The sequence below is a fragment of the Macrobrachium nipponense genome, chromosome 19 (genome assembly GCF_015104395.2).
Source record: "Macrobrachium nipponense isolate FS-2020 chromosome 19, ASM1510439v2, whole genome shotgun sequence".
NCBI lineage: Eukaryota > Metazoa > Arthropoda > Malacostraca > Decapoda > Palaemonidae > Macrobrachium > Macrobrachium nipponense.
In genome coordinates, this window is record NC_061088.1 from 71,726,128 (window position 1) to 71,753,343 (window position 27,216).

A 27,216-nucleotide genomic window follows, 5' to 3' on the forward strand; every position below is an offset into this window, starting at 1 on the left:
TTCTCCCAAGAAAATTGAAAGAACTGGTGGTGTCTTTTTTTGTAATCTAAACATTAAACTTGATTAATTACTAATTATAGATAGAGTCCTTTCCTACTGTCATCTTTCAATGAAATTAGAACCAGAGGCAGAAAGCGATAAAAACTGAGATTACAATTTCATTTCCTGCTTTTATGAAGAATTCGTATCATTATTTCGTATCATTATTTACTGCATCTATTAGATTTTTTTCTCTTTTTCTATCTAAAAACTCATTTCCTGATTGTGCTAGGCAAAGCCTGGAACTGCTTCCAGATATATCTGCAATTAAATAATTAAAATTTTAATATAAGTAATTATGATGTGAATGCTTAGTGATGCTGGGAGACATTGCTCAGTCTTTTTTAATGTGTAAGAGAGTACCAGTGACTAGAAGAAACTAGTACTCTCTCTCTCTCTCTCTCTCTCTCTCTCTCTCTCTCTCTCTACTATGAAACCCAACTCAATACTGGGCGAAAAATATTGCTGATGTTGAGAATCACTACATTATTCTCTAGGTTTTCTTGAGAGAAAAACATCACAGAGGTGAAATCGATTTCAGGTTGGAGCAACGCAAGGCTTCTCTCTCTCTCTCTCTCTCTCTCTCTCTCTCTCTCTCTCTCTCTCTCTCTATACTTGCCCCTCACATTGTGCATGTACGAGGGGAGAGACGAATTCGAGGGAAGAGAGTGAGTAGAGAGAGAGAGAGAGAGAGAGAGAGAGAGAGAGAGAGAGAGAGAGAGATAAAAGCTTACAAGCGAACAGACCCGAGCGAATGCTGAAGGCGGTTGAATATGTAATGCATAAAGGGCAAACTGCTCTGCTGGAGAATTTTATGTAGGAAGAGAAAAAAAATATATAGTATTAAAAAAAAACAAGTTTGAACCGCTTCATTTTACCAGAGGGGAAGTGACTATCACTGGAAGATTAGGAAAATATGGAAGTTACGGGGAGAGGGATGCTGATGTCCTTTTCTCGTTTTAAGAAATGTGCTTGAGAGAGAGAGAGAGAGAGAGAGAGAGAGAGAGAGAGAGAGTGTTTTCGCCACGGCCCTGTGCCGTTTGCCTAACTGACGGAGGGAGGAACGCCAAGTAAAAGAATGAGGGGAAAATTAACTCAAGTGAGGGGAAATAATTTAGATAAAATAACTTTCTTTTTTTCTGTATATGTCTTACATGAGCTTCCCAAGAGCATACACTTGCACACGCACAAGTACTGAGAGAGAAAGATAGAGAGAGAGAGAGAGAGAGAGTCTGGATCACATGAGCGAGGGGAGGGTGACGTTTGATACAAAGAGGGGAAGGGTGGAGAGTAGAGGGGAAAATATTTCCCCTTGGCTATCTTTAGGCACTGTTGAGAAAGCTGGCAGTGCTCTGTCAATGTTATTTGATTTGGAAATAATCGATAACGTCTCTTAAGTGATCTTTGTTGTCTCATGTGTAGTGCAAGGCGGTACGTGGAAATTGATAAACCCGGTCACTGTATTCATTTCAGTACCCAAGCTTAAATTGAAATATCTTGGTATCTTAAAATCTCAGTACTGCACTGTTTTCTACGTTTAATTCTTAATGGCGTAATTCAAGATGCATTCATTGTCTGTACCTGTTCCAGTTCTTAAATATCCTATTTGTAATTTAGTTATTAAAACCTTGTATGACGATTCCTATTCAAATGATTTTATTTTAATTTTAGTCTTATTTGTCTCTGGATTTGAAAGTGTAATATTTTCTCTTAATAGATGCATGTATCTTAATTTAGTATCTTAGTATCGCGTAAGAATCCTGTGTATTCTACATTAATATGATGGTATCTTCCTATCTTTTCTGTCATATCGTAGTGTCGGGATTTGTATAGCCTCGAATTATAATTATCATTAGTATCATCATTTATTGCAGGATATACTAGCCATAATTTATTGTCTGTATATTTTCCAAGTATCTTTATGCCCATGTATTTTTAAAATCTGTATCTTAATCCTTCCCCGGGAGCTGAAATAACGCCCTTGTTCGCAAGCATATCATGCCTCTGTAGGATAAGATTCTCAGGTAACCAATTATTAAAGTTAGGCAGGAGCTCGCCTTTTGCGCTTTCGCCGCCCTCTCTCTCTCTCTCTCTCTCTCTCTCTCTCTCTCTCTCTCTCTCTCTCTCTCTCTCTCTCTCTCGCATGTTTTAAAGGTGAACGGAGGATACGCGAACTTTAGAAGAGATCTGTATAGCGTTACACTTCTTTACGACTTCCAGACTTGTTTTGATCCGGTAACTTTGGAAAGAAAATATCTAGGCTTTTATTGTTGGTTAACGAGGCCTTCTAGGCGATCAGATACGTGGACGCTTTATGGATAGAAACAAGAGGTTTAAAGTACAAGTTATTGAAATAGTGGCGCGTAAAGTAGTTTTGTGTGTTTTTTCATATATCTACGCATTTGCTGGATCGTGTTCCCTCCGTCACCGATGGCAAAAGATGTGAGGATTATTGATAATAATAATTACACATTGAATATAAAGCCAATTATAATTATATACGAGTATATACATCTCTCTCTCTCTCTCTCTCTCTCTCTCTCTCTTTATATTTATAATAACATAATATATATATATGTAGTTATTGTATAATATATATATAATATATATATATTTATTATATATTTTATATATAAAATAATATATATATATGCTTTGTTGTGTTTTGTTTTATATGAGTTGCATGTATATGTACTCAAGGTAAATTTATGTGTATACCTATATATAATATAGATATTATATACTATATATTTACTTATATATATCTTTATATATATAACATTTCAAGCGTACAGCATCTCGGATTCAAAAGAAAATTCTGCTGGAGCGCCCCGCCCGTGAAAATTGTTTTCGTCTCAGTTGAGTAAGCATTTCCGACCCTCCCTCGGCTTATTTTGTCATTTCAAAGTGACATCGCGGCGGCGTTGAGGGGTCTGTGAATGCGTGACTTGGAGGGTGTCAATAGCCAACCGCGTTACGCTTGTTACCGACTTCCTACAGGGAGCTGCGGGGATGATGCAGCCTCTGGAAGCCAGGCAGATGAGACGAGAGAGAGAGAGAGAGAGAGAGAGAGAGAGAGAGAGAGAGAGGAGAGGAGGCGAGCTTGTTGTCAAGATATTGAATAATCCTTATCCAGTTGTATATTTTAAACTTGGTAAAGTAGGAGGGGTAAGGTAGAGAAGTGCTCGAAGAAAATGTTGAGAGAGAGAGAGAGAGAGAGAGAGAGAGAGAGAGAGAGAGAGAGAGAGAGAGTCCTAAAAGAACACCAGTGGCCTGATGAGCATTGGCTGGCCTCCCTCATCTGCTAAAGGGGAAAAGAGGGACGGCGGCGACCATAAGCCAAAGGGGAACGGCAGGAGAGAGATAGAGAGAGAGAAAGATAGAGAGAGAGAGAGGGAGGGGAGCAGCAGCCGCGCGGGAAACCCATTTTGAATGGAGTTAGGATGAGAGCATTTCAAAAGAAAAACCAGGATAAGTGGACGAAGGCAAAATGATGATGAAAGTCTATTTCTATTTTTTCCTTTTCTTCTTTTCGTCCTTTTGCAGAGGGAAATGAATGCATAATGTGATAACTGTGTCGGTCGACGGAGGACGACAGTTGAGCTCCACTCTGGTCAACAAAACCAGATGGAACTTGGGTTTGCAGTCCGTGACTAAATTGCAATAAGATATGCTGATGAATGCAGCCTAGCAGGCGACGCAAACACTACAGCAAGCAATGACTCATGATTCTGTCTGTGTGTGTGTGCGTGTGTGTGTGTGTGTGTTTATGTGTTTGTGTGTGTGTGTGTGTGTTCATTCTATGACTTGCTATTATGCACGCGTGCTCAGATGCTGTCATGTATTAACATCCCAATTAGAATGATGTGAATCCTTTCCAAGAATGTTTTCGGTCTTGAGAAGATTTATTGCTGTTTACAATTTAGAACGCGAAGACTCCATGATAACAGTGAGTCTGTCACCACCACCAGCCAGGCGTGGGCAGTCGCATCCTATCATCTTTCGATGCACCAAGTGCCAAATGATTAGAGCCCTTTCTCCAGGGAGCGATTGCGTTTTGTTTGTCGTCAGCTTGGTTATTTTCTGGTAGATATATTCACAGCAGGTTTTTATTCGTTTTTAAGTCTTGTGTACAGTGATAATAATAAAAAAAACTCATATATATATATATACATATATGTATGTATGTATGTATATTATGTATGTATGTCTGTAAAGGGATGCAGAGCATTTCATAATGATTGACCCTTCAGTATTTTTCCATAAAAGGATATGCCAGTACTGAAGATTGAAAATATGTGGTTTTCGTGTGGTTGGGGATTTAATATGGAACATCCAAATTCCGTTTAATAGATCCTATACTCTTATTTAAGAAAAAATTTCTGCCTCCAATTCTATGAACTATTTGGTAAATAAGCAAAGGGAATAGCAAGATGTACACGGAGACAGACAGGCAAAGGGGGTTAGGGAACGAATGAGCTAAAACGAAGGTTGATAAGAAGACGCGAGCTGTCAGATGAGCATACGGCCAAGTGTCATCGGAGCATAGTATATAGTTCTTTGGTGGTGAAGAAGACAGTGTGTTCTATGTGCCTGTGTGTGTGTGTGTGTGCGGTCTAGAATTCTTGTAAGTTATAAATTTATCTGCATGAGAATTACGTGAGGTTTATCGCATTTACATTTCATGTCTACTTTATTCGTTTTTTTTTCACTTTTGCATGGATTTCTTTCTTGTGGTTTGTTATCGTCGTCCTTTTCCTATTCAACTTTTTATCCATCATCATTTATATTTGTTTTGTCTTTGTATCGAATATACTTTTCTTTCTTCTTATTCTCGACCATAATCTTTGTTGTTTCTATACTTTTACGTAATACACTTTTCTCTGATTTTCTACCCTAATCTCTATTGTTTCCATATTTCTTCTTTTATATATCGAATGCTCTGTTGTATTATTTTTATTTTTGTTTAACCCATTTGTCTTTATTTTGTCAGTGTTTATTCTCAGCGTTAAGAAGCGTTAACTTAACATTTTTGCTTTTTGTGAATTTAACTAAATTAGGACAATCACCCGGTAGTTCTGACCTCAGTTCTTGTTTCTCTCTCTCTCTCTCTCTCTCTCTCTCTCTCTCTCTCTCTCTCTCTCTGCTATATTATGTTTTTCGTGAATTATCCTTTCCTAATTATAACTTTTGCATTATCGACAATGCATTTTCAATAATGCATTTTCATTTTACGCGTATCCTCCTCTTCTTGTGTTTTGTATTCATATCATCTTATCTTTTCTTTTGTTTCCGAATCCGTGATTCCGAGTGGTTCTTTTTACGTTTCATGACTTTATTTGCCTTTGTTTTGTTCCCTATGTTATTTATTTTGTTCATTGTGTTACGTGGTAACCTCTCCTCATAATTATTTGCATTTACTTCTGATTAAGAGATTTATAAGGTTTGCTACGGGCGATCGGAATAAAAACGTGATGAATGGTGGCATCCCGACAGGGTGAGTGTTACCTATTGAAGGTCGACCAATTTTGATGATCTGAATCCTTCCCTTCCCTTTGGATCCTCTCAGTGTGCGACCCACAACAGTCGATTAACCGCTATTCATGAATTCTTAGGTCACAAGGCAAAGGGATTTTGGGAACTGGCACATATTTTGTCCCTTAGCGTCAGTTTCGGGAATGAATCGCAGGGTGCTTAGTTTGTGTGTTATAGAGAGAGAGAGAGAGAGAGAGAGAGAGAGAGAGAGATAGATGAAATCTCTTGGATATGGGGAAAATTGAAACAAACAAGAGGCTCAGAGTGGTGTTTAAAAAATCATTTAGTTGAGAGAGAGAGAGAGGAGAGAGAGAGAGGAGAGGAGAGAGAGAGAGAGAGAAATATGAAATCTCTTGGATAAATGGGAAAATTATTGAAACAGAGTAGAGGCGTTGAAGGGCTTAGCAAAATCACTTAGTTAAGAGAGAGGAGGAGGAGGAAATGAGAGAGAGAGAGAGAGAGAGAGAGAGAGAGAGAGAGAGAGAGAGAGTCGATGTCAACCGCCTCCCATTCATTTCCTTGCCTGCAGCCATCGGCCACAAACAATTTCTCCGCTCTGCTGGGCATAGCTAAGTCAGGCCTCTAATATCAAATATTACTCACAGGCTCTTGCACATGTATTACCTTCGGTTGTGAGGACATCGTTACTTACAGCAGTAATCTGCACTTGTATTACTCACGGCTGTTTGTGTTAACCCCTCCTCCTCTTGGTGCCTCCCCCTTTCCCTCCCCATCGTATTTGGCATGAATCTCCTTCCCTCCGCCCCTCCCCCCAAGCCTTGGGGGGTTGAGGGCATGGTGACCATGTTGAGAGATAAGGGGGAAAGAAAAGAGTGGAAGATAAGATTAGAGAGAAAAACAGATAGAAAGTGTTCAGCGACTTTAAGGCAGAATGTACATTTGTATTGCTAACTCTATCTCAGGAGTTGAGAGAAAAATGCTATTAAATGCTTTACTGTTTACTTGCAAAAAGAAAAAATTAGGAAAAGCATTCAGATGTATTTCAGCCTCAGTGCTCCATTTTGAAACGATCTTAAGTATTGTAGAAAATCCACTGTGAATTTCTGTATTGTAAAAAACTCACTTTAAATTTTCCCTTTTGTCTGGAATTTAATCCCGTAATTTAGGTATATTAACTCATCCCGAGGTGGTATCATTAGCAGGCTGTTTAACTGGCGGCTGTTTGTTTATTCTTAGAACCCTTTTTGTTGTTGATGACGCCAATAATTTATTCACGTTTTTTTCTCTATTTTTTTTACAGGTAAGTCGGGGGATTGTGATTCTGGCCTGCCGTGAGTACGTAATTTGAAATTAATGTGTGTAGTTTATATTTATATAAAATATATATATATATATATATATAATATATATATATATATATATATATATATATATATTATATATCATCATCATCATCATCATCATCCGCCATTTCTAGTCTACTGCAGGACAAAGGCCTCAGACATTTTGTATTTATATGTGTGTGTGTGTGTGTGTGTGTGTGTGTGTGCTGATTACAACTCATCCATCCTCTCTCTCTCTATCTCTCTCTCTCTCTCTCTCATTTCATACTTTGGTTACTGTCACATGTAAATATGTCGCCAGGCAAAGAACTTTTTTATTTTTTAAGAGAGAGCCAGCTAACTTTAGATTATTTCCCCGTAGCACTAAAAAATGCATGAGAGTAAAACTTAAAAACGTCGCAAAGTTTGTACAAGAAGAAGCGAAAAAAGTAAGTCCCGGATTTCCACCAAAAGCTCTGATGAAGTGAATCGCGCTGGGGTGGAGGGGAAATTGAAAGAGCGGTTGCATTAGCAGTAACACCGCTGACCGGAGAGAGAGAGAGAGAGAGAGAGAGAGAGAGAGAGAGAGAGAGAGAGAGAGAGAGTCAGGAGGCGGAGAATTAGGGAAAGGGGAGGAGGGGGTTCGTTTCAGGGGGTTGACGTCCCCTTACATTCCAGAATTTCAGACGGTGGTAGGGGCTCAGGGATGGGGGAAAAGGAGGTAGGGGGTCAGGCAAGGGATGGGGGAAAGGAAGGGGGTGCCATGACGAGCATTCCAACGTCGTGAACAGCTGTCCCAGTCGTGGAAAGGTAATGAGGTGGCGTTGCCATGGCAACCGCTGTTACAGTTTACAGTCATCCCTTCGTTTTTGTCCTGGAAATAGTAGTCATATGTAGTAGAGAATTGCCCTGCTCGTTTGGTGAGCTTCGTTCACAGGAGAGAGAGAGAGAGAGAGAGAGAGAGAGACAGAGAGAGAGAGAGAGAGATAATATCCTCTTATTTCTTATAGGATTCTGCCTCCCTTACCCCCTAAGTACAATTTCAACATGCTTCATCTGGCCGTAGAAATAGATCGGAAAAGTGTAATGACGCCTCGTTCGTTTGCAGCCTCCGTGTATCACTGGCAACGTTTATATTTGCATCTTACAAATCCGATGGAGGATTTACATTTTATCAGCATTAATCTCCTTACCAACAGTACTGTCCCTTCTATACGTGCAAAGTCTGGTCCCACTGCTTCCCCGCTTTTATTTTCTTATATTTATTTATTATTTTTTTGGTATTCCACTACTTTTACTCTCCATTATTAACTGTTCCGCGCACGGACCCCTTCCCTCGTTTGCCCACCTCCCTCCCTCCCTCCCTCCGCCCTCCCCCTCATCCCAACTCCTGTTGCGATAAGCGGAGGAAAATGGAGCAGCGCTGGACTCGACTAAATGCCGCAACAACGTTATTCAAGATAATGTTAACAGGCCCTGGTGCAGCGTCAGACATCCTGCTTAGTGCAGGTAATCTTCCCGCTACAAGTGCACTGAGAGAGAGAGAGAGAGAGAGAGAGAGAGAGAGAGAGAGAGAGAGAGAGAGAGGTGGTCCCTAATGGTAAGGAGATGTCTTGTTGTTGTCAGCATTATTTTTAATCGACAGAGAGAGAGAGAGAGAGAGAGAGAGAGAGAGAGAGAGAGAAGAGAGAGAGAGGTTGTTTTTATGTTAGGAAGATGTTTCAAGGTTGTATAATGAGATCGGTGTTTTTCATTGGAGGAAGATGCCACATTGTGGCCAGCATTGTTGTTTTACCGAGAGATAGAGATAGAGAGTGGAGGTCTTTGATGTCTTGTCGCTATCTGCGTTTATTGGTTGTCAGAATTATAGATTATGAGAGAGAGAGAGAGAGAGAGAGAGAGAGAGAGAGAGAGAGACCTTACAGACCTTACAGCTTGTTCGGGTTGCCCCAGGTCCCTCAGTGTGAGGCACCTCTAATGTCTACCAGAGAGAGAGAGAGAGAGAGAGAGAGAGAGAGATTTTCAGTGTGAGTGAGATGTCTCTTAGCTTTCAGTAACATTATTTATAGAGAGAGAGATAGAGAGTTACAAGGATTAGCATGTCTCAAAGACTTGTTTGTCCATCCGAGGAGACCTCGAAGGAGTTACAAGGATTAGGATGTCTCAGAGAGAGAGAGAGAGAGAGAGAGAGAGAGAGAGATCGAAGGAGTTACAAGGATTAGGATGTCTCAAAGAGAGAGAGAGAGAGAGAGAGAGAGAGAGGAGAGTTACAAGGAGTGACAAGGATTAGGATGTCTCAGACTTGTTAGTCCATCCGAGGAGACATCGTGTGCTCACTTATCTGTAGGAGCAGGTTTTACTGTTCATTCACAGTGTCCTAATGATTTTGTCTAGCTTTATTTTAAACTTCCACACAGTTGCTGTGGTGGTCCTTGATGGAGATTTCTTGTTGTTATCAGCGTTTATTGAGTTTCAGAATTATAGATTATTAAAGAGAGAGAGAGAGAGAGAGAGAGAGAGAGAGAGAGAGAGAGAGAGAGAGAGATTGTTCCTGCATGTGTGGGAGGTATGTGCTTTGAGTGTTATTGCTTAACGAGAGAGCAAGAGAGGAGACCTTATCCGAATTGCATGCGTGAAATGGAAAGAAAATGATTGGATGGGAATAGACATTTCGCCATATTATAATTAAAAACTGAGGGTGATCTGGATCGCGTACATTACCTTTCGGTGAAAAAGAAAAAAATCATGAATATGAATTTTGCTTTTATCTCCATAAATACATTTGTTACTTACTAGAGCTGGAATAAGATGAAAGACAGCGTCAGACTATTTACTAAATGGAAAATATAAATCATCGTGACTAGGGGAAAGAAGGGGAACATAGCGAAGGGAGATTATGATGTGAAAAGAGGATAGGCGAAATGCACGTAGGAATGGAGGCGACTGATAATGATGGAACGTTTTGAGGAATAAAATTCGGTTGCGTTTGTTTGAGATCTTGATCGGGTGAACGGGTTTCAAGGCGCGCATGGCGGAAATTATGGAGTCGGGAGTCGAATTGCATTAGTACATTGAACCGAAATGCAAATTAGAAGCTTTCGAGACCAGCTGAGTAGGACGCCGCCGTCGACTGGTACATAATATCAGTCTGAGCCTGTCAGAAAGTAAACTGATTTAAAACTTTCCCCGAACATTCCACCGAGAATTGTAGAATTGCTGTTTCCATACTTAGCAAATAGTATTGTGTTTCCCTTACCCAGAATTTATTTTTATCAGCTTTTTTTTAAAAACGGTGCAGTAATTAAAATATGTTTATAATATAGTGTAGTAAAACTGGTTTCATGGAAAAAAAAACAAAAACTGCAATATTACATTAATGTAGATGTGATACATATTTGAAGAGAGAGAGAGAGAGAGAGAGAGAGAGAGAGAGAGAGAGAGAGAGAGAGAGAGATTCCCCAACATCGTGAAATTAGTAACGATTTCACAGAGGTAAACCATGATAATATTAAAAGAATTACGCCCACGCTCCGTCCCTGCACGCTATAATCCCCCCACCCACCCCCTCTCTCTCTCTCTCTCTCTCTCTCTCTGGATGCTATGAAACTAACCAGACCCTGGAGCCTCTAGGTTTTTAGCGAGAACAGGACACCGGGGATAATGTTAAAAGTTTCGTCTCCCTGCCAAGTGCTTCATTAATGTTATCCTTAATCTTGTTTCCTTCGTCGGAGAAGAAGAAGAAGAAGAAGAAGAAGAAGAAGAAGAGGGGAGAGGGGAAGAGTAAATGAGAGGAGAAGAGCATTTATTGTCCATAAATTTTTAATTTTGGTTTCGTGGTGCTGTCTGTTGCTCGAAATTCTTTTAGCCTGTTATTTTCCCACCCCAATACTGCTTCCGATTCGCATGCATTCGATTTTAGGGCCAAATGAAATAAATATCTATCTAAGAGATACATGATTCTAGTTAGTGGAGATGAAATTGATCTGTGCACTCACTTGTATGCTATTTTATTTTCTCAAGTTTTTGCGTGTGCATCTTTGTTTTTGTTATTTTCGGAACAAATAATGATTAGACAGTTATAATTCAGTTGACACCTAATGTGCATCTTGGTAATGTACTTGGCTTTTAATATTATTTATTTGGCTTTATGTAACCGAAAATGAAGAAAAAATTTTCGTTTTTGTTAAAATGTAAAATTAGTAGCGTTAACAGAGTAATAGTGATATACTTTGCATCATTACCAATTAGAATAATAAACTGGTTTGCCATTTATTGTTTTCAGTTTTCTCATTTTCCCGTGATAAGTGCTTTGATCATAATGTATAATAATTTATTTTCATAATTCATTGTCGAGGACTTTAATTGTCATTATAACAGGCTACATGTTTCACCTGCCAGCTGCCCGGAAGCAAGGTGACAGCTTTCCAAGTTAATAACTGTTCTTGTTATGCACATCTATTTTACTATTCACCCTCCGGATCAGCCAGTTTATTAAGCGATGTTTTGCTGCCAACATTTCCATTTCTGTCTCAAAGGCGAAAATGAAATGTTACGAAAAGGGGAAACGAGATTGGGGAGAATTGACGAGAGAGTGAAAAATAAAAAGGACAAAGCATCGTCTTCTTTTCTCTTTAAGAAAAAAAAAAATGGAGATGACTTTCATAATGAGAGTCATCTTCTTTCCATCGCGAGCCCTCTCAAGACGCCGAGGTTTAATTCGGTTATTCCAGGTTAATTACAATGTCTTGTTATGTTCAAAGTGATACTAACATGCTTGAGACAGGTTTGGTTGGGAGGCGCTAAGTGGGTTAGGGTGTAAGCGCTGTTCTTCCCATACCAAAACAACATCTTGAGATGGGAAGGAAGGGAAACGAAGACAAGCGATGTGAGCAGGGGGATGAGATAGACAAGATAGGGGAGAGAAATGAACTTACGTTGATATATTTATATTAATGATTATGTTTACTGCATATATATATATATATATATATATATATATATATATATATATATGCATCACACCATATACACACACACCACCACACATATATATATTATATATATATATACACACACACAGGACATATGTGTGTTTATATAGTTTAATGTTTGTACCACTATATATAGGTGTGTATAAAATTATATTGTATAATATTACATATATATAATATATATATTATATATATATATATATATATATATAATAATATATATATATACATATGTAGTGATATAGTTATGTATACACTATAGATAGTGTGTATATATATTATATATATATATATATATATATATATATAATATATTATATATATATATACACACAAATTACATGAAATATTTTTGTTTGTCCTGAGATGAGTAACAAGCGGAACAGACTGGGCACAGATACAAAGGGTCGTTGAATATCAAAGGAGTTGGTGGTGCTTCGACGACCAGCAGCCATGGCTCTTGTATTATTGAACTGTAATGGGAATTCTCGGTAATTATCATTTATGGGCTTATTAAAATAACAAGACAGAGTTCACCAGGAGGGTTGGTCTGGGATTGACATACTGGAATGATGGAGGATCCAATTTAAAATTTATGTTTTAGTAGTAGCAGCTGTTGTACCCGTCTACCGGACATGATATCTGAGTCGTAAAAAAATGAGGGGGAATGAAAAAGAGGGGCCGTGACTCCCTCTTAGAAACGGCCCTCGAGTTTCGGATTTTGACCAAAATCCTCCTGGAGGGGGGGGGGGGGCGGTGGGGAGAGTGTATGGTCAGAATTTGTTAGCCATAGCTGGAATGGTGTAAATTATTAATGATGCAAAACCTCTTGCCGTTGTTACGTCACGCGTCAGGTCTGTAGGATCTTGATTAATTGTAAAATTTAGTAATGAGTGAAAATTTATTACAACATCGAAATTGGAAACGTGAAGTGTAGGTTTTATATACGTAAGGCATCTTTCTTTCTTTCTTTTTTTTTTTTTTTTGCTTCATTCAGTTAGAAATTGCCCGCTGTGTTGACGTCAATAGGCTGGGTGTAAATGGGTTTTCGTGAATTTGTAAGTCTCTAGTATAACTAATAGCACTAGACTAAACTACTAAAAAATGCTATTGGAAACTTGGAAATTGTACAAAAAGAAATGAATCTATTCGTCGTTTTGAAGCACTCATGCTAATGGCGTAATCAAGAAACTTTCATAATGTTCACAGCTAGTGACGGAAGATATCGCAGGCCCATGATTACTGGTAAAGTTTATATGCGGTGCTTGTTGTTGTGTGGTTTGTTTGTGGGTTTTGGGTGTTGTGTATGGTCAGAATTTGAGAGCCATAAGCAGGAATGGTGTAAATTTATTTAATGATGCAAAACCTATTGCCTGTTGTTTGTTTACGTCAGGTCCTGTATGGATTTCTTGATTAAATTCGTATAATTTAACGTTAGAATGAGTGAAAAATTTTTATTACAACATCGAAATTGGAAACGTGAAGTGTAGGTTTTATATACGTAAGGCATACTTTCTTTTCTTTCTTTTTTTTTTTTTTTTTTTGCTTTAATGTTCAGTTAGAAATTGTCCGCTGTGTTGACGTCAATAGGCTGGCTGTAATGGGTTTTCGTGCATTGTAAATCTTCTAGTATAACTAATAGCACTAGACTAAACTACTAAAAAAATGCTATTGGAAACTTGGAAATTGTACAAAAAGAAATGAATCTATTCGTCGTTTTGAAGCGCTCACTTGTTAAGATATTGCTAATGGCGTAATCAAGAAACTTTCATAATGTTCACAGCTAGTGACGAAGATATCGCAGCCCATATTACTGTAATGTGTATGTGCGTGTGTGTTGTGTGTGTTTGTGTGTTTGTGTGGAGGTGCTGCAACCATCGTTAGCTTCAACTTGGTCGTGTTCAAAGTTCATTCTCGCTCCCCTTTCACACCTGAACTCTCTTGTCTCCCACGTTCTCCCTCTTAAACTTGGTCTTGTTTTGAAGTTCATCCCTCAAATCAAATACACATACATCTCTCTCTCTCTCTCTCTCTCTCTCTCTCTCTCTCTGAGAGAATTAATCTCAAGTTTAGTTATTTCTCCTGAGCTGGATATTTTCTTTCTTGAGGGACTGATCTTCAAGGTTGAGAAATGCATCCTTTCACTTACAATCTGCTTTTTTTTAGTATAAATATATATAACATTACATAAATATTATATATAATATTTTAACTAATATAAATATATATTAATATATATATATATATATATATAATATATATATATATATAATGTATATTATGACAAGCTACTATAGGTACCTATACCCCACATTTCATGTATCAAGTCACCTTACGCTGGGTCGTAAATACACAAGCAGTTCTTCTGCATGGCTCGGGGAATTTTTGCATAAATATAGATGGATAAATATATATATAATATATATATATATATTATAGATATATATACTATAATATAATAATGCAGAAATAACTAATACAGCCGTTTATATAAGCGTGCATGCATAGATGCCAACAAGCAGCGTTTAAAAGTCTACAAAACTCAGGAGAAAATTCCCATCGCATTCATCTCTAAGTACTTCAAATGTTTATTTATGGCACTCGACAAGCAGCGTTTGGTTTCGAAAACGTGTAGCAATTAGTCAGGTGCGTGTAAACTTCCTGGTTGCTTTCCGAATGCAGTGGATGCGATCGCTCAATGATTTTCTGGCATTTATCGGCGGTGATTTACATTGACCTCCTGAGCCTATTGTTCATTCGTCTTTCATCAGTTTGTTGCATCTTAATGTGCTCGCTCGCTCTCGCCAGGAGTGTAGGTATTCCTTCACTTTAATTGAGTTATTTCCTTTTTTTAAATTAATTGATTAATTTTTTGTTGCAGAAGAAAATTTTTTTTATTAAGTACTTTAGCTCTCTCTCTCTCTCTCTCTCTCTCTCTCTCTCTCTCTCTCTCTCTCTCTCTCTCTCTCATTTCACACCAGCTCATCATCTTTCCCAGTTTTGTATTGCTCCTGAATTCAGTTTGTTTTGGATATTTTACAAGCACGCGCTGAGTCTCCTCTCTCTCTCTCTCTCTCTCATAACGCTAATAAATGTATATGTCTCCATAATATATATAAATTATATACATATATATTATCTGGAGAAACAAATCCACAGTTATGTAAATGTACGTATATTTAAATTTATGTACATTTCTCCATTTGAAGACTCATGCTACTGTGAGTATTTTTTAATATATATTAATGTTAATCTGCACGGAGAAGACTTATCACATTCGACGCAATGCTCCTTACAGGTCTTTCTCCTTCGGCTACTTTTCCTCTCTGCCTTGACATTTGAAACTTTTAGAAGGCTCATTCAGCATGCACGTTTATTCAGCTTGTTTACTCCAGTAAATAGTGTTGTACTCCCGTTTGTGATGTCGGCGAAATCCTGAGAGAAATCTGCTCCCCAGAAATGTCGAAGTTTGCCTTCGTAATTAAAAAAAAAAAAGTTAGGTAATTGGCCGGGTAATTGTTTTGATGATTACGGCAGTTAGCTGTAAGTTACGGGGTTAGTTAGACGGTTGTTAAGGGGCTGTCAGGTCATCGTCTTTGGGCCGAACGTGAGGTTACGGTTTACCCAACTTCAGCGGAGATTAAATTCGTTTTTTGTGTACATCTTTATACAGTCATGTATTTGATTGCTTATGAATTGAATTTCTTAGTCGACTTTTATTTTGAATGAATATAGGTTATAACAAAACCTCAACTCCACATAGAAGGGACTATTGCCTTACGTTCAAAGGGCTTCCGGTTGCCTTGATCGCAGCCTTTTCCTCCACTGCCCTCTATCAAAGGCATCATCCTCCACCAAACCTCTTCTCTCCATATCTTCCTTCACTTTATCTCGCAGTCTTTATTCTCTGTCTCCCTCTCAATCTACCTCTAACAGGTTCTTCCCAAGCCCTCTTCTCTCCCTCCTCGTCATCGATTTAACACATGCCCATACCATTTCAATTGCGACTCTCATATCACCTCTGAAATCTTTGCTAGGCCAGCGCTTTACTATCCAACTATTAAAGGCCACATCTTTCGTTTGTAGATATATCTGTTTTTCTTTTAATGAAGTGAGTGTCAACCTAGAAGACAGCAGATTTTTAATATGGGTACAGGGCGCAAAACCAGGCACTACGAGCTTGTCCAGTTGGGCATTTTGCTTGGGGGGGGGGGGGGTAAGCATGTGTCACACTTAAATACCCTGGGGTATTTAAGTGTGATACATGCTTGGATATATATATGTGTGTGTGCTTGCGCGCACACTTGTGTGTATTTGTGTGTCTGTCTGCATATATGTATGTATGTATGCAAGGAAGGCCATTATACATGGATTTAAAATAGATATTTAAATATCCTGTTAGCGTAGCTGTTCAATAAACGTTTAGTGAAGTAAAATATGAGAGCATAAAGATCAGCAGAGAACAGTGAGGCATATTAGTTTAATATCATTCTCTGTACACATATAATCATTCATACACACACACACAGACAATTTATACATTATATATATATAATATAATAATATATAAATATATATATATATATATATTATATATATATACATGATATGTTAACTAGTGGTGGCCACAGTGTTTCGTTATTTACAAAAGGACAATAACTTAATAATACTTAAGAAAGAAAAAGGCACGAAATCGGATAATAAGAGGAACGCAAAAAGATTTTCACAAGGGAAAGGGAATACGATAATGATTTTTCTTAGTGAAGGGATTTTTGTTATCTCCAAACATTAGGCTTTTTTTTTTTTTTTTTTTTTTTTTTTTTTTTTTTTTTTTTTTTTTTTTGAGCCATTAGACAATCTGGTTTTCATCTCCCCCAAAAAGCAAAGCCTCATGTCCCGTACCAGCGATTAGTGGACAACAAAGAGATATAGTTCGAACGAGGGATATCGCCCAAGGTCACCTTCGAGAAATTTGGAAACTACTCTCATTAGCGCATCCTATGACTAATCGGCGGTTCCCCATTCGTGAACAGGTCAGAGAGAGCCATCTGGCATACGTTTAAAAAAGGAATTCTATGACCCGTTGTTAGAAAGAGGGAAGTACCAAATTCTTTAAAAGCTCCACCCTTCCAAAGGTAGGCTCTAGTTAGAGACGAATTCAAAAGCCATGAGTGGGTTGGGTCATAAGACCAGCCCCAACAAAAGGGGGGTATCAACGAATGACCTATGAGGTTACTAAAAGGGATACGCCCCCTAAGAAGCCAGGACATGAAGAAGGAGGCGTATACCAAATTCAAAGCCTACAATTACTGTAGAAGACCTGACAGGAAGTGGAGGTCTCGTATTGAAGTTAATAGCCACTAAGACAAACAAAAAGTCCTGTTCAGAAAAATGCCACCAACCCAGTCAAAATCCAAAATCCAAAGGCGGCGGGGCTAAGGAGATTTCAAACTGAAACAAAAAGGCGAGGACAGAGAGAGAGCAGGGAGAAAAGGGAGTTCAGAGAAAAAATGGGAGAAACAGGGGAACAGCGAAGCCAAGAGAAAGAAGAGGAGAACAAACCGGGACCGCCTTATGAGGGGAGAACTGCAGTGGCAATGGCCGTGAAACAGAGAAAGACAGAAGAATCCCCAGAAGGCACGAACAGGTGCAAAAGTGGGTGGAGTGGCGAAGCAATCAAAGACAGTGAAAGTGACAATCAATACTCAGTAAAATTCCCGCCTCGTGCCTATATACTCGTAATTGGCAAACAAGTGCCAATTAAGTTTTTTATCAGTCCCAAGAGCCCAGTAACGTCAGAAGGTGGAAAGAAATCATTTGTAAGAAACCCTAACGAAGAAAATAAAACGTAATAATTTGTATGAATATATCAATTTCATTTCTCATCTAAAAAGTAGAAACCCTCCCTTTTTCCTTTTTAACGAATTACCAGATTAAGAACATTGAGCAAGACAAGAAGAATTAATTTATTAAGACCTAATTCCCCAAAGTACAGCCTCCACGGCACACGTTGAACCTTTAGATCTGTGCAAAGAAAAGTAAGTACCGTTCACAAAGATTTATTGGGGCCCAGAGCGATGGGATACGATGAGATAAAGATTGACTATAAGTAACCAAGATTAAATTGGTGGCAGAGCGACGTGATAATTGAACAATGTCGGCATAAGAAAAGATTTCAATCCATTCACGCCACTCGCAAAAAGAAAGTTCTCCCCTAAGACAGTTACCCAGTGCTTTCCCCAAATTTCAAAGACAGTTACCGGAGTTTTGATAACAAATAAAAAGCCCACCCACCCAAACTTCGAGAAGTAAAAACTCCACTCCAGAAGAACAAGCAACAGTCGTTCCACTAGAAGAACAAGATAATCGAAAGCGTGAAGAAGGAATTATTCAAGAAGGAAGGCAAAAAGAAAACAATAAACCCGAAAACGCATCCGTCAACGCAATCCTGCTCTGAGGGGAAGGAAGAAGAGAGAGAGGTCCCCTTTGCCCCCGACAAGAGAAGAAAGAGAGAGAGATGAGAGGGGGAACCAACAAACATCATTCATTCAACGGCTGGTAGGCTTTAAACGCAAAGCGGTCAGAACGTAAAACCCGGGTTGCCGAAGAAGGACGAAAGAAGTTAAGTCCAAAATAAATTGGTCCCCACCACTTACATAACAAAATTAAACTCTATTTTAAAAGTAAATTACGCGATTAACAAAATTTCAGTTTAGGACAATTTTCTGGTAATTTCAAGATTAAAAGATTTTCACACTCTGAACCTTTTTTTTGGCAACCGAAAACTACGATATTTCTTTAGTTTACTAATTATAACTAATCAGCTACGAAGACCTTTTCCCGAACATTTGTATTTACTAACCCAATAACTTTTAAATTTTAATTTGAATGTTTTGATTGTGTCAATTTTATGTTATTTGTTTTTTTGTGAAATTTTGGTTTGGTTTTTGTGATTCTTGTACTTTGGTTTTTTGTTTTTTTGTTTTTAGTATTTGCTTTTTACTCTTTATTCGTTACGTCGAATGAATGTTTACTTGTTGTTTTTATTTTGTTTGTTTAGGATAAACCAAGGGTAATTCAACGGGAGGTTCCTCTCGTTAGGCGTACACTTTATGGTCAGTTCAGTATCGGTTTGACCAGTACTGGTTACGAGGGTTTTTTTTTGTTGTTGTTTAAGAATCGCTTATCGGGTAACGTAAGACTTTGAGAATATTTCTGGGGAAAATTCTTATTTTTATTTTTTGGGGGTAATCGAAATACTTAAGTAAAAACAGTTTATTGTTATTATCATTTTCTCTCCGGGATATTTACTGGTCATAATTTTGATATCTTTTTATGATACTTCAGTACTTAAGAAAATTTCCATTAAACGAGTCGATGGTCAAAGGGAGAACCGAACTTCCTTATCAGAACGTAAGAACGCCTGTGATCCCACGAGAAGTCAAACAAAGAAATTAAACCCATTGGCCGGAAGGTACCACAGTCCGCGAATTCGAACGCAGCAGTAATGGGAAACACATAAGGGGACATGTAATTTAATCACATAGCTAAATTTTTGCGGAAGAAAAGAATGGTCAGTTAGCTTGTAACTTAGGAGAAACTGGATAGAGCAAGTGGAGGGACACGCCTAGGATAGCATAAAACGGGGACAGATAGAGAAAAGCTTATTTTTGAAGCCAAGAGTTATCTTGATTTGGAAGCCGGGAGGAGACTTTAGAAACGATACGTCCACTCCGAGACTTACCGGAGAATCTTAAGAATTGGGAAGAAACTGAAAAAACGGTAGTTTAGGAAGGTTTGATTCCACCACAGGTTTGAAAGAGATACCAGGTTACTAGCTTGGCAAGGATAGTGCGTTCAATTTAAGTTAGACGAAAGACGTATCAAGAAGTTTAGCTCTCAGTTTGTTTATAACAAGATTGAATTGAATGGGGTAACTTCATGGGGGGGCAAACCTTTTGGGGAAACCAAGGTTGGATAGAGGGTAGAAGGACAAGCAAAAAATGCTAACTGAAGGTCATCATTTTAAAAAAATATTTAGAACTAGCAATAATGATTGGAAGCCTGCCAACCGGAAGTTAATCGCAAGGATGACTTTCGTTAATGGGGCAAACATCCGACGATGTAGCAGAGATTGAACGAGGAGGAAACAAAAACAAAAAATTCCTAGGTAATTAGAAGACCTGAACGGGGAATCCTAATATACAGGACCTTTGAGTCGCTATAAGGACAAAAAAAAGAAAGAAGGGTACCAAATAGATCTAGGACGACCATCTAGAAATCAGCAATCAAGATGCCAGGTTAAATCTTCTCCAAGGAGGATTTTCGACCAGTCACGTTGTTTTAGAACTGTCAGAAGAGGAGGACATATGGCCAGTTGGACTGCCGATGGATGGCCTTCTTGCTCCTTTCCATAAGAGAACAGGATCAAGTAGCTCCGAGACAATGCAGAAATAAATTTGTTTTCAGCTCCTAGGAGATAAGAATCTCACTCGAGAGGCGCAGAAGTAGAAACAAATAGTTCAATCTCCCCCCACCTAGAGTGGAAATAGAGATTCAGCCCCAAACCAAAAGATAATGCTAATCAAACAGCCAGCATAGGTTATCCAACCAGTTTCAGTCAATGGTCAGACGACGCAATGGGAAAATTTTCTTTTGCTTACTGGGTACAATGAATCTTCCTCTATAACAGAGAGAACGTCCGGAATGTCAAGGGCTAAGCCCCAAGCTACACAGTTAGCAAAGTTGTTGATGTAGGAAATGATTATAAATTATAGACCATTATATCCCGCACATGGTCGGTTCTAGAGAAACCGATTGTTTACATTCTTTGATTTACAGGGAAGTCCTAAGAATATAATTGTTCAGAAAAAGGTGTATCCGATTTGTATTTTTCTGCAACTTAAAGTTTGAACCCAGCGTGAGATTGTTAGAATCACAGACGTCCCAGGGTAATGATATCCACGTAATTGGACAGTTAGAATTTTCCTTTTAGGACTAGAAGAATTGCTCTAAGAAGAAAAGTCTTCTGGTAGCCAGAGATATACAATTAACTTATTTGCTCATTTGCTGATAGGTTACCCAACTATGGCTAGACAAGGGCAAAAGAACATTGATTGCCCCTAGAGAACAACTAGGTGATTAAACAACGGTCGTGAGATTTCTTTTAGAATACCAATATGCAAGTTAATTAAAAGAACCCAGAAGACTCAAGAGAATCCCACGATGAAAGGTTATCTTTAAAGAAGGATCAAGACAGAGGGAAGATATCCAGAATGCATCACGAGGTTCACAACAGATCATTAACCTTTTAGAATCAAATCAATGCACTTTATTTAAAGTTAGAAAGGGAATTGAAGACTTAAACCAGGAGAAAGTACTCTTGGGTAGAATGTATAAGTAAATCTCCAATTTTTAATTTTGAAGGAAAGGAAATTCTCACGCTTACTGAAAAGTCGCAAGTAAACCGGAATACATTCATTCTTCATAGTTTGACAATGAAGTCAGGACAGAGCAAAATAGCGTTTACAGAGTTACGCAATAAACAAGAGGAGGAAAGGTTAAAATTAACACCAGGTACAGAGAAGGCTAGGCAAAACGAAGAAAAACAAAGAAAGTATACTCCTATACCTATACGAGTTGTAGAACGGGAAACAAAAAGTAGCAGCAATTAGTAAAGGAAATGAAAAACTTAACGCTCAGGACATAAACTGAGAAGAGCTAAGATATGGATCTCACTTTACAAAGGACATTAAGGAAAACCATGTTTTAGAGAAGAATTGACATAGACTTACTGGTGCGAATATAATGATATTAGGTCGCTCTTGACCGGCCGACACCTTGGGAAATACACGCGAAATAAACGCACACGGATAGACATGCCATCAAACACCAAGCCAATTTATCATACCAGATTACAGGAGTACACATTTACCCAGAAGGAGATCATTGAAAGAGAAGTACAAAATGAATGAAATAGGCAAGGATAATAAAGAACCATCTAAATCCCCATGGTTCTTTTTCCCACTTTTGCTAGTTCCTAAAAGGGACAAAACTTATAGAATAAAGTTTTGTGCGGATTTCAGAAAATTGAACCAAATTACCTGAAAATGGATCCTTAATCCAGAATGCCGTCAATGCGAGATCCTTATCGCCACTATTAGGGTTCCAAGAGATACTTCACCACTATAAGATTTATTGGTCAGGGATTGCTTGCAAGTCCTATTAGACGAAGAAAGCAAACCTTTAACTGAGCTTTGTTTTTCCACTAGTAAACGGCAGGATTACCAGTATGTTTAAGAATGCCCTTTGGTCTAAAGCCAAGCGCCCGGTAACTTTCTTTGTAAGATTAATGGAATAAATTTTAGAGGGCGATTTACTAGGCAAGGACGTACACTGTTACATAGATGCATTTTTGGTAATGAGCAAACAGTACTATAGAGGGGAACATATTAGACTTAGTCAGAAGAAGTCCTAAAGAGATTAAGAAAAGCCAACCTGAAGCTTTTAAATTAAAGAAGTGTAACGTTCCTTAAAAGGAAAACAAAATAGACTACCTTGGGTCATACACGAGTGAAACAAAGGGCGTAGAAGTAAAGAGACGCAAGAATTAAGGCGGCCAATTAAGGAATATCCTACCAACCTCAGTGCAAGAAGGACGTAAAATCAGTTCTTAGGTTTAGGCATGGTTTTTTACCGCAAGTTTCATAGGGAACTTTGTCAGTTCATATCAGCTCCACTAAACTGAACTTTTAAAGGAACACGGTATCATTTACATGGGACAGACGAGCAGCAAGAAGCCATTTGATGAACTTGAAAGAAAGATTAAAACACATCCCCCAGACTTGAAGCTTCCCAGTAACTTTGGCAAAGAATTCTTTTTAGCCACGGACGCAAGCCACATTGGTATAGGGAGCGATGTTTAATGCAAAAGACAAGTATAACAAGTATAGATGCCATAGCTTAGTTTACAGTAGGAAATTAAAGCCCTCAGACAAGTGAACTACTCAGTAAACAGACCTCGAGGTCTCTTAGCTATAACTAGACGCCTTTTAAAGCATTTCAGATATTACATTTTTGGTTACAAGATAACCGTGTTCAACGGATTCCATTCAGCTGCAGTAAGAATGCTAAAGAATCCTAATCTTTTTTCTGGAAGAAGAAGCCCGTTGGTTCATGACAGCCCAAAGATTTTGATGATAAGAGGAGAAATATGTCCCTGGGAAGACGAATAAGGTAGCAGATGCATTATCAAGATATGTCACACAAGATAGTATAAATATGATAAGTCAAGAAGAAGAAAAGAATGAAACAATGTGCAACGACATAAATGTACTCACCATGCATTATACAGAGGAACTTCCCGGCAAAATTTCATAAAAGAACAAGAAAGAGATGAAGATATAAGGGAACTGTTCAAATACGTTAGAAACGAAAGAAACACAGCCAACAAGAATTAACCGAACTAGGTAGGAAGGTTGGATGTCCCACAGATGCACTAACGGACATAGATGGCGTATTAATTTGATGTGTCACGAATATGATCCATTTGGTCAATTTCTAGGTGTACTGCACAAAGGTTAGTACCTAAGAGTCTAAGAGACAAGGTCATTGAGCTAATGCACGACGACGACCATGAGAGCTCACCCAGGAAGGGATGAGACAATTAGATAATCCAAAGAACTTTCCATTGGAAGGGAATTCACAAGGATGTTAGTAATTAATGTGAAGAGCTGCAATACATGCAACAGCTACAAAGGAAGAACAGACAAGGAAGTACCACTAGGGAAATATCCTATCCCACAGACTCCTTTTGAAAGAGTATCTATTGATCTTATCACTAATCTTCATACCACGAGTAAAGGGAATAAGAATATACTAGTATGTATCGACGCGCTCACGAGATATACAGAGTTGGTACCACTAACTAGTAAAGTGCCAAGGATTGTGCAATCGCTCTCTTCGATAAGATATTTTGCAGATATTCTGCCCCACAGCTCATTATTTCTGATAAGTGGGACCGAGTTCAACAACTCGTTAGTTCAAGAAATTTGTAACGCCTTTAAAGTAGAAAAGGTAGCGATACAGCGTATCACCCAGCTAGCAATGGCTTGGTAGAAAGGAATAACAGGAAGGTTTTAGACGTATTGCGTCACACAGTAGGACAGGATCCTGACTGGGACGTCAATTTACCTTTAGTCCAATTATCATTAAATGCAAGGCATCATACGAGTACTCGAGCAACTCCCATAAAAGCTTTGATGGGATATGAACCCAGATTACCTTATGCATGGCTGAATCAGCCAATACAGCCTAATTACTCTGAAGATATCATGAAGATAAGAATCGGAAACTTTAAAGTAATACACAAGCAATTGCACAAGAATCTAGAAGAAGCCCAGCAGAATATGATAGAGAAGCATCAAGAAGGATTAAGGCCTGTAGACTACAAGAAAGGGGATGAAGTCTATATTAAGAAGGAAGTAAGAAGTGGTATTAATTATAAGTTAGCCACAAAATTCACAGGACCATACAAGGTCGTAGACGTACAAGAAACTAAGATAAAGGTTAAGAAAATGAATAACCAAATGCCTTCCACATATGCTGAATCATTAGAAGAAGAAGAATTTTGGATATAAACAAGGACAAGGTCAAGAGAACCAAAGAAGTTAAAGAATCCGAAATGACAGAGACGTCAGAAGACATTCCAGAAGAAGGAACTAGATATAACCTAAGAAATAGAAGAGTCACTTTTCAGTGAAACAGAAGAACAAACCCATTAATTCATCCCATTATTCCCATGTATTTATTTGATTTCTTTATTGCTAAGTTTACCTTCATCGGTCGACTTAGGAATAATCTTTTATTGTTACAATTCTTACTTTAATTAGTCGGTTTGTAGCAAGAATTTTTGAGTTACGTGCACTAACTTCAAATTTATTTTGACTTGAAGGGAAATATTTGGGTATGTAAGAAACGGTTCAAAGCGCAGTATAAGAATTTAAGACGTATATTAAGTTTAATCGTTCCATAAGAACATTCTTAGAAGTAAAAGAATAAATAAGACGGGTTAAGATAGATATTAAGAGATTTTAAGATAAGAGAATTCGTTTCATAAATTATTACGATTTTGAAGGGGTAATTAATACACTTATTTTTTTCAAATCCATAAGATGTTGATTGATGATAACTTACTAATAAGATATTAATCGATGAAGACTCACTAACAAGAAGTTAATTGATGAAGACTCATTAACAAGATAGTAGTTGTTGAAACTTACTAACAAGATATTGATTGGTGAAAACTTACTAATTGTTGTCACAGTAGAAGAAACCTACAAGTATTAACCACTAACCGGTTCCTTTAACCGAGTTGCCAATTTTGTTGTAGTATCAAGCAGTAAAGTTATATTGTTTAATGTACTAGGTTACTCAGAAATTACAGTAAGAATGTCCAATGAAATTTTGCATAAACACAATACACAATCTCAGTAGGAAGTCAAGGACACACTTGTTATTGCATACAAATACACAAGGATATTTTCTCCAAGGACTTGTCTCCAAGCAGCAGGTCGCAGCAAACGAGAAGCCATCAAGTGTCGTCAACGAAGAACGAAATTTATTTTCCACAAAAGAAAAACGATATCCACCTAGATAGAATAGGACTGAGGACTGAACCAATCATGTACTGTAAACTTGGATAGTTACCATTATTTTTTGCTTCTACCATGCATTTATTTATAACTTTTGTGACTTAAAGGGCTTATGTATGTTTAACTTTCAGTTTTTTCTTGTTTTTGGTGATTTATTTTGTTGCATTCAGTTTCATGTTTCTTAATGTGATTTACTCATATTTGAATTCACTTTGATGATTCCTTTAATTACTTAATCAGGTATTTGTTCATATTCATATTCAGTTTTTTATGTTTCTCTGAATGTTACTTACTCAAGAATTTATTCATGTTTACATTCAATTTTGATTGTTGCCCTTAACGTTACTTAATCAAGGATTTGCTCATGTTTACATTCACTTTTGATGATTTTGAGTTAAAGTTTCAATATGATTTCCAAGAAGCATAAGTTAGGAGTCCTCTTGTAGGTATAATATTTGCTTCAGCTTAGATAACGCTGTCGGAGTACAGACGATGGTAGCGGGCCGAGACTGTAATAGTGTGGCACAGTGTCGTTATTACAAAAGGCAATAACTTAATAATACTTAAGAAAAAGGCACGAAACGGATAATAAGAGAAGAAAAAGATTTTCACAAGGAAAGGGAATACGATAATGATTTTTCTTAGTGAAGGGATTTTGTTACTCCAAACATTAGGCTTTTAGCCATTAGACATCTGGTTTTCATCTCCCCCAAAAAGCCTCTGTCCGTACCAGCGATTAGTGACCAACAAGAGATTATAGTCGACGAGGGATATCGCCCAGGCACCTTCGAGAAAATTGGAAACTACTCTCATTAGCGCCTATGACTAATCGGCGTTCCCTTCGTGAACAGGTCAGAGAGAGCCATCTGGCATACGTAAAAAGGACATTCTATGACCCGTTGTTAGAAGAGGGAAGTACCAAATTCTTAAAAGCTCCACCCTCCCAAAGGTAGGCCTCTAGTATCGACGAATCAAAAGCCATGAGTGTTGGTCATAAGACAGCCCAAAAGGGGTATCAACGAATGACCTATGAGGTTACTAAAAGGATACGCCCCTAAGAAGCCAGGACATGAAGAAGGAGGCGTATACAAATTCAAAGCCTACGAATTACTGTAGAAGACCTGACAGGAAGGCGGTCTCGTATGAAGTTAATAGCCACTAAGACACAAAAAGTCTTTCAGAAAATGCCACACCCAGTCAAAATCCAAAAATCCAAAGGCGGGGCTAAGGAGATTTCAACTGAACAAAAAGGCGAGACAGAGAGAGAGCAGGGAGAAAAGGGAGCAGAGAAAAAAGGGGAACAGAGAAGCCAAGAGAGAGAACAACCGGGGAGCCTGAGGGGAGAACTGCAGTGGCATGGCCGTGAAACAGAGAAAGACAGAAGAATCCCCAGAGAGAACAGTGAGGCATATTAGTTTAATATCATTCTCTGTACACATATAATCATTCATACACACACACACGCATATATATATATATATATATATATATATATATATATATATATATATATATATATATATATATATATATAATATATATATATATCTATATATTATAAATTATACCAGTCTTACCGTAATTCAATAATTGATTCTGTATCGATTACAAAATAACTCTGTTAATCAACCTGATAGTAACAAATTAGATGTGATTAAACCTTATGTTCACTGCAGGCCATCGCCATTACAAAACAATCGTCGGTCAGAAGTACTA